Source organism: Thermobia domestica, chromosome 3 (genome assembly GCF_964235325.1).
Source record: "Thermobia domestica chromosome 3, izTheDome1.hap1.1, whole genome shotgun sequence".
Classification (NCBI taxonomy): Eukaryota; Metazoa; Arthropoda; class Insecta; order Zygentoma; family Lepismatidae; genus Thermobia; species Thermobia domestica.
Window position 1 is genome coordinate 175546628 of NC_137456.1, and position 9476 is coordinate 175556103.

Genomic DNA, 9476 nt, shown 5'->3' on the forward strand with positions numbered 1-9476 from the left:
TAGACGAAATCGATCAACTAGCGACCAAATAATTACCATTCGACAAATACTCGAAAACAAGAGGGATTACAAACCCCGATACATCAACTATTTACTGATTTTAGAAAGGCGTACGACTCGGTTAGGAGAGAAACATTATACAACGTTCTTACTGAACTTGGAATACCAAGAAAGATAATTAGATTAATTAAGATATGTTTAAATGAATCCCAAAGTAAAGTCCGGGTAGGGAAATTTTTGTCCACGAGCTTTCATGTCGAAAATGGCCTGAAACAAGGAGATGCGTTGTCGCCATTATTATTCAACTTCGTTCTGGAATACGCTATAAGGAAAATCAAAGATAGCAACCAGGGCCTAGAGTTGAACGGTATTCACCAGGTTGTGGCATATGCTGACGATGTAAATGTAATAGGGGATGACAGGAGAACAATAGAAAGAAATGCAGAGATCTTATTAAACGCTTGCATGGACATGGATTTAAAAGTAAATGCAGTGAAAACTAAATACATGGAAGTGCGTCGGGACCTTAATACGGCAAATTATGGATGCGTTTAAATAGTAAATAATACTTTTGATAAAGTGAACACTTTCAAATATCTAGGATCAATATTAACAGACGAAAATCATATTCACGAAGAAATTAAATGTCGACTAAAAGCAGGGAATTCGTGTTATTATTCTGTCGAGGAATTTGAAGCTTAAAATATATAAAACGATAATCATGCCTGTTGTTCTATATGGTTGCGAAACATGGTCGCTTACTCTGAGGGAAGAACATAGACTAAAAGTATTTGAAAACAAGATCCTGAGATGAATATTCGGGCCCAAGAAGAACGGGAATGGGGAATAGCGGAAACTTCATAACGAGGAACTACATAATTTATATGGTTTACCCAACATTGTTAGGGTCGTCAAGTCGAGGAGGTTTAGGTGGGCGGGTCATGTAGCTAGAATGGAAGAAAATAGAAACGTTTCAAAGTCTCGACTGGAAGACCAATCGGAAAACGACCATTAGGAAGATGTAGGCGCAGATGGGAGGACAATATTAAGATGGATCTCGCAGAGATAGGAATACGAAGTAGAAACTGGATCCAGTTCGCTAAGGATAGAAGTCGGTGGAGAGCTTTTGTGAACGCGGCATTGAACCTACGGGTTCTATAACCCATAGAGTTAGAGAAAAATCTTCTATATATTGACTTGTTTATACTGACACACAATCATAGTCATACGTCTTGCAAATCAAATCAGAAAAGTAAACCCACTGCTGAAGCAAGACTGCACTTATCTCATCTAAAACCCATTTAACAAGTGACGTTTCGATGAGGATCAAGTGCAGTCTTGTTCAGCAGTGGGTTTATTTTTCTGGCTTGTTTATCTGAACTGTTGCGCACGGACCTCGTAGTGTGTGGACCCTGGTACTATTCCCCATTGGACCACTAACATTTTATGTTGTTGAACCATCATCATGGCTGGAGTTGGGTAGCTCAGTGCTAAAGCACTCCTTTCTGATGCGTTGATTCCAGATCGCGCCAAGTAGGCCTTGTAGGGACAACTACCACTGCATGGGTTTTCTCGTGTTTCCCCGTATCCTCTCATTTCTTCATTCCAGCATTTCATTCATTGTCATCACCTTCCGTAGCCTCCAAGGCATATTCGTGAGTCGTAAAACTTTAAGATATCATTTCATTTATTCATGGTCATGAGACAATTGGGAACTACGTGAATTAAAAAGTAGATATCTCAGATCCAGAAAGTCAGAAAAAATTATAGCTGAGAGCTTATGTACTGACTACGGATCACCACGTTGAACTTACTAACGTAACTCTACATGGATTGTAGCGGCAGTAAGTTGAGTCCTTATTTTTATCTGTTAACTAATCATCAGTATTTCAAACCCGTAGGGTTAAAAAAATAAAAAGAGCGAGACATTTTCCTTATCTGTTTACCCTGCAGTTCTGCTTACTCTATGTGCCGAAATAAAATACTTAATGTGGTATTGCAGAAGTACGAAAGTCTGTCTAGCCATAAACCGATATATGCAGGGTGGTTGTAAAGTCAGTACGTATTTGTAACAATGAATATTTCAAAAAAGTAAACAACCTTTCACAGTTTTATTTCCATTGGATACATTATTAGGGTGTACCATTTGGTTATTAAGTTACATTTCAACACATGCAGCCGCATTTTCCACATATTTCTGGAATTTTTTAGGAACAGAATCCACTGCTCTTCTTAGCATCTCAACTGGAACATTTGCAAACACTTCAGGAATATTTTGTTCAGTGGTAGAGCGTTCACCTCTGGTGCTCGGGGTCCCGCGTTCGATCCCAGCCCCCGCCAAGTGAACTTTGTGGTGGACAAACACCGTGTGCGTGGGTTTTCTCGGGGTTCTCCGGTTTCCTCCCACTTTCTTCATTCCACCATTTCACTCATTATTTCATCATCACCGTCTCCTTTAGCCTAACCGGCATAACCCTGGGACGTAAAACTCAAAGATTTCATTTCATTTCATTTTCATTTTTTGAAATACTTTAAGTTCTATTTACTATTTTTATATGGGAAAATTAGGTTTGCAGCCATCTACATGCTTATGTTTCATCCCATGTTAAATTGTTTTACGTATTCAGCGCACAGCGATTTAAATTATGTACACGACTGCTTCTATTAAATTTAATTTGGTTCAGCAAATTTTATTGAAAACCTGCATATGAATGAAACCTCAAGTAAAACTAGTATCTCTGGCACGTGGGTGACGTCATATGTAAACAAGAAAACTAGTTCGCAACTTAGTCGCTCGCACAGGTAATTCAAACGAGCTATACTATCCGTGCTACCTGTTTGGCAGTTTTAAACAGAAGACTCCTTATTATACCTTGGACATGACTATAAACTGTCAAAAAATGCAACTTATCCCATAAAAACTTGAGAATTTCTGAGGAATCTTTGTTTTCTTACCCCAGAGTCTTTGGGTTTACTTTGACTCTAAATGTCAAGGAGATTTAAGTTATCAATTTTCTTCTTCTTGTCTTTTTCCATCTTTTTATATGTTATTTGAATGTGACTGCTATCGTAAGCTATAGTGTCCAGACATCTCGTTTTTAATGGGATTATCCTTTCTTTTTCAGAAAGTAATCCAGTGTCCCGAGAAAAATGCAAACGGAGTGCAAAATCTCCATCTTTTAAAAGAAGTGTCCCGCTTTTTGCTCTTGCTTACATAGCTCACTAATAATTTCTTGCATGGACTTCTATAGTTTGTTGAAGGAAAATACCAACTCTTCTGCCATGTATTCAGTCATCAAAAAGATATGAGATAATCGATGCCCCTACCTATCGCTGTTTCTGTTAAATGTTGAAAGGTAATTTAAAAATTCAAATTGGAATAATTAAATACTAAACGATTTTTTCTTAAAAAACTAGAGGTTTCTTCCTTATTGGCAAAAATAATATTTTAATGACTATATAGGTGGATTGTGAAATTATGTGAGTGTGCCAAATGTTGTTTTTGTATTCTCTAAATTTGCTTATTCTAGTATGAACGTGCAAACGGGGAAAAGCTCTTTCATTCCACAAAAAAATCTACAGATAATACATTCTCAATTCTGATCATCATGTTTTAATTTATCTAAATGATCCAATCCACTAATTTGGAGATCTGTGCTTGTTATGGCATCATATATTTAGTTGATGTTGAAAAGAGACATTACACTACTTACAAATACTTTCTGGCAAATTTTTGTAAACATTAAAAATGGTGAAAGAAAAGTAATGAATCTAAAATGTTTTGTTCGGAGCTTTAACAACCCTTTCACACGAACATTGTATGAGATGTGCACTACAGTTTAAGATTTAAACCACATTTATTGAGCTCCCATTGGAAATCGGGCTTGAATGTACTGCAACAAAGACAGGATCGGTAACCATTTAATCAAAAGAGGGAGTTCATGTTTAGTTCTGTCCGGCTTTCATTTGTTTGGTCATCTAAGAATTTTACACCTCTAATATCCAAAAGGAATATGCTTTTAATCATGATACATCAAAGTAACTTGGATAATCCATTCTTCAGGTCCTTTATTTCGAGAACATTGCTGTGAAATGCAAACATTGCTTTCATTAATCATCAATTATAGCAGTATACATAACAAAAGTCCACCAGCAATATGAATGTTTATTAGGAAGTTTTGCAAAATTGTTTTAAAGTAAACTTGTCGACTATTGTATCAAGTTTAACTAAGAATACATGATTTTTTTTTCAATGTTTCATGCGGAAGCATAGAGAAATCAGTCTAAGATTATTAAATACTATAGTCTGGACATGTCATATTATCGACTTACTCTTTAATAATTCAATGTAATTACGATTAATGATTATAATATTTTGTATAGGATATTTATATGTAAATTCTGATGCACGCGACTGAAACTGTGTATACACTAAAACAAAGCACCTATTTGGAGAATGTTCTGTAAGCACTCAAGTGCATGAATCACCTTATTGTGTGGTTGTATGTTTTATGTTAGTTTTAGTACTTCTAAATCGATAGATTTATCCTTTCAGTATTCAGGTTGATACTAGTGCTGTTCACATTTCATGACATTTTTAGTTTCAAAAACTGGAACAAATTTTTGAGTTTTGAAAACCGAAATCGATTTTCGATTTTTGAAATCAAACATTTATTATGAAAATCAAAAACGAATTTATGTTTTGAAATAATAAAATCGTTCTAGAACCTAATAACAACTGGTGATTTTGATCGTCTCTCCATTACGAACATACTTTATCGTAAAAGAAAGTATTCCAATTAGGAAGAACGATATACCGTTTGTTTCTTTTTCTTTTCTTTCTTTAAGATGACTATTTTCCTAATTTTTGAAATATTTCCTACATTATCCTCCATATCCAGTGTTCGAAACGAGAAATCTTAAATGCTAGTGCTGGTAGATCGTATATTTTGCATATGATTTTTCATGTGTTAGCCCAATTAAAACGTTGCATGTACATTCTCACGATGAAAGTTGCCAGTATGAAAATTAAATAGAAAGAAGTGTCATATAGTACCACATCGGATATACGATCCATTTCGAGTATTGCATGACATACTTTGTGCCGTAAGAAGTCTTTTCGGGGCTTCAGTGCAGGATATTTTTGGAGCCCCTCAATCAGCGAGTTGGCCAAAGTAGAGGAAGATATTTGTACACCCATAATCATAGAGTTATTTTGAGGAATAAATATAAAATCTTATCTCTGCAGAAGGCATAACAAGAGAGTTCATGAATTGTTTTTATATATCTGGTTCCCCGATTAGTTCTGTAGGGTCTTCTTTCCTCCGGGATCCTAGCTCTCTCTTTCTGAGAGCCACGAATGAATAACACTATTAAAACAAATCAAGTTAGCTTACTAAACCTTTCGATTTCATCAAAGACTTACTACACATAAAATATTTAATATATGTAAGATAATTTATTATATTGAGATCAGCTTCGCAGTTGTTTCAGCAACTTTGTTATTCTGCACTCAAGTATCTATGTGGAAACAAGATATTGTGTACTGTGCAATGCAAGCTGCGTTAGTTGTTTTAATATTTAAATGACTTTTACTTTTTAAATATTATTCTCGTGTTAGCAATGGGGGAGGGAATCAAATCAAGTTTATTACAACATGAAACTTTAAAATGTGCATATCTCACACAAAATGAATAAAGAGTAATTTAAATATTCTGTAATATGTAATATGAGGTTCAAACCGTGGTTGCGGGTAGGCCGAGACCGGATGACCGAACAGTGCAATGTGCGGTTTAGCGGTTCACCACCTTTTCTCATAGCAGACTCCAGCCATTTTTCATCATGGAATCCTATCGTTGATTGAGACATGACAAAGATGTGTAACTTAAGACTGAGACTACTGACTAACGTGTATTGTAGTCTTCATCTTTTTCACCTTTAAAAGTGACATAATATGTCAGTTGGGGAATTTCAGTTCGTTTAATATTTCTTTTTTACGCCAACCTGACTTTTAAATCTTAACGCTGTATCAACATACGTTAACGGACCCGTGACTTTGCATTTTAGCCGCTTGGCCACAAAGGGACAGATGAGATTCTTTTTCTTTCGATTTGGTTAGGAATATTGTGAATGGGTGTAAACTTTAAAAATATATTGTGGATAAGCTACATATATGTTGATGAACCATAATTCAAGAATTTAATGAAATATTGTTAATGTGTTATCATGCTAAAAAATAACAGTTGTTTACGCCTTCTTGTTGTGGCTTTTTACAGAGTCGTAGCTAGAGATTTCAGCGCCCGGGGTGAAGTAGAATTCAGTGCCCCCTACAGTCACCATACCAAACTTTTGCCTCCTTCCTCCTCCTCCTTCTTCTTCTTCTTCTTCTTCTTCTTTTTGCATATAAGAGAAACAGCTTTCATTGCTATGCTATCCTGATTTTTTTTTTTTTTTTTTTTTTATCAAGCTGCTTGGACAGACCATTCCAAAAGCCAAAACGTCCATTATGTATTCATACGAGCTGTTTTCATGAGGCTTTTTTGGACTTTTTGTTAACCTTCACAAAATTACCTTTGGTTGTATTCAAATCCACTTGGAGAAAAGTTATAAAAATTTACAACTGTTTACGGCGTTTCATACTAGCGATAAGAACTTTCAATACATTAGAAACTATATGTTTTTAAAATATTTGAAGTGGATGAAAGCATTAATTTCTAGTAATAATTGTAAACTTTTGTAATTTTATTTTGTATATGACCACATAAATAATTTTAATTTCGACTCGTTTAACACCAGCAATTTTAAACGGGTTGAATTTGTTAATGATAGACTTTCTTCTGTTACTGTTAAGGGTCTGAGTTCTGATAAAATATTATTGTTTTAAATGTGCATGTCCAACAGAAGATAAGGATGACGATATATAAAGGTAATCAAGAGTTCTGTCGCTTTTTGTGCAGGTCTGTGTTCAATTGGCCCTCACACTGTGAGTTGAATGCGAATGAAGATATGGCGAAGAGCAGTTGTTGGTGTGGGTATATCCATCATACTACCAGGTTGTGGCACTTCAGTTACACCGTGAACTTGCGTAAGGGCAGAGTGAACTTGAGACTTCCACAGAGCGTCATAAGACTGCACACACAGAGCGTCACAGGGTGCAAACTGGGGTCAAACGTCGCTGCAGTGAAGCGGAAGATATGCCAGGCCTTTGGTGAGGGTGTTGTGACTACACGGACAGTGCAGCGATGGTTTAATAAGTTTAAGGACGGTGACGAAACACTAGGAGACGCACACATGCCGGATGACCAACACATGTACAAAATGAAGATCTTCAGGGAGCAATTGGGGCGAACAATGGCCAGACATGTGAGGAATTGGGACAACAATTCAGTGTGGGTGGAGAAACCATTCGGCAGCACCTCCATTAACTTGGGAAGCACTACAAGTTAGGTCGATGGGTCCCACATGATTTTACTCCTGGCCAGAAGGCAACAAAGCAGACACTTGTATTTCTTTGCTGTCTCGTCTGAGGAAGGAGCCATTTCTGTGCAGGGTGTTGACATGTGATGAGAAATAGGTCTTGCACGAAGCTCCACGGTGCCGTCGTCATTGGTTAGCATTCCATAAACCGGTTCCTAAACAGCCGAAACCTGCACTGCACCAGAAGAAGGTCCTCCTGTATGTTTGGTAGACTGCTCGCGGCATCGTGCATCAGGAATTGCTACCAGTTGGTCAGAGCATCAATGCAACTATGTACTGTCAGCAGTTGAGCCGTGTTCAAGAAAAACTAAAAACTCTGGTGCCAGCATTTCTGAATCCCAAAGGGGTTCTCCTGTTACAGGACAACGCTAAGCCCCACGTGGTTAGGATGACCCGAGACACCATTCTACACTTTGGATGGGAAACACTATTGCATCCGCCATACTCCACGGACATTGCACCATCCATTATCACCTGTTCCATTTCTTGGACAATCGCACTTGATACTTTTTTCGCTTTATGGTTCACCAAGTCCTACCGCGATGGAATCCACGGCCTTCCAGAACGTTGACAGAAGGTCTTCGATGCTGATGAGGACTATTTTTGATCTTCCAGGTGCGTCTTAGGTGACATATCGATGTTTGAAGGTGGTGGCTGAAAAAGTGACAGAACTTTCTAAAATACAGTTTTCACGAAGAAGTAGTAGAACGGATATTTGGCCAATTCCCACAATACCATATGAAAATTCTATTAGGGGATTTCAATTCGTAGGTAGGACGAGAGGATATTTTCAAACTGATTATAGAACATGAAAAACTGAATAACGAAAGTAATGACAACGGCGTTAGACTCAACTTTGCAACATCCAAAAACCTTATCGTGAAGAGTACAAAATTCCCACATCGCGATGTTGATAAATACACATTGAGCTAGCCAGATGGAAGAATACACAATCAAATTTATCACCTTTTAGTAGATAGAAAAAGACATTCTGACATAATTAATGTTCGGTCGTTCAGAGGACTTGACTGTGACACTAGTCACTATTTGGCAGCAGCAATAAGAAGAGAGAGATTATTAGGGAATATTCAACATCTAGAAACAAAGAGGATTAGTTTAAAAAATTAGAGGAGAACATGGCTACAGGTGAAAACTAGATTTAAGTGTCGAATAGATTCTCGGTTTTAGAAGTTTTTGAGAGAAAGAATGTTTAGAATACTTCGGTCCAAATTAGGGATAGCATTAAAATTTCAGCAAAAGAAAATACGGGGCACGCGGAAATACATAGGAACAAACCTGGTTCGACCAGATATGCACCAAACTAGCGGAGAAGGGAAAACAGGTGAAACTGAGTTTGGCTACAAAATCCGAATGATGTAACTACACAAAATTTCGTTGACATCAGATGGTAAACTTCCAAAATGTATGGAACGAAGAACACGATTTTTTAAAGCTAAAATTAATGAACTTGAAGACAATAGTAAAAAAAACCGAGACATGTATAAGGGCATCAAAGAATTTAAGAAAGGGTATCAACCTCGCGTGTATAATTTAAAAAGAGATGATGGAACAATTCTCACTGATATAGATGTCATCTTGAATAGATGGAAACATTTCTTTGACGATTTCCTTAACACGCAGTCAAAAACTAATGTTCGTGTGGAAAGGGAAATGCACACAGTAGAACCATATATTCCAGAGCCTAGCGGAACAGAGGTAGAAATCGCTATAAAGAAATTAAAGAAACACAAATCGCCTGGTATAGACGAAATTCTGGCTGAGTTAATTTTAGCTGGAAGGGGAAAGTTTGGAACAAGGTACACAAACTCATACTCCTCATCTGGAACAAGGAGGAATTACCACAAGAGAGAAAAGAATAAATCATTGTTCCAATTCCCAAGAAAGGCGAAAAAGCAGATTGTAATAATTATCAAGGCACTTCCCTTCTGTCAGCATCCTCTAAAATACTCTCAACCATTCTATTAGGGAAATTGATTCCA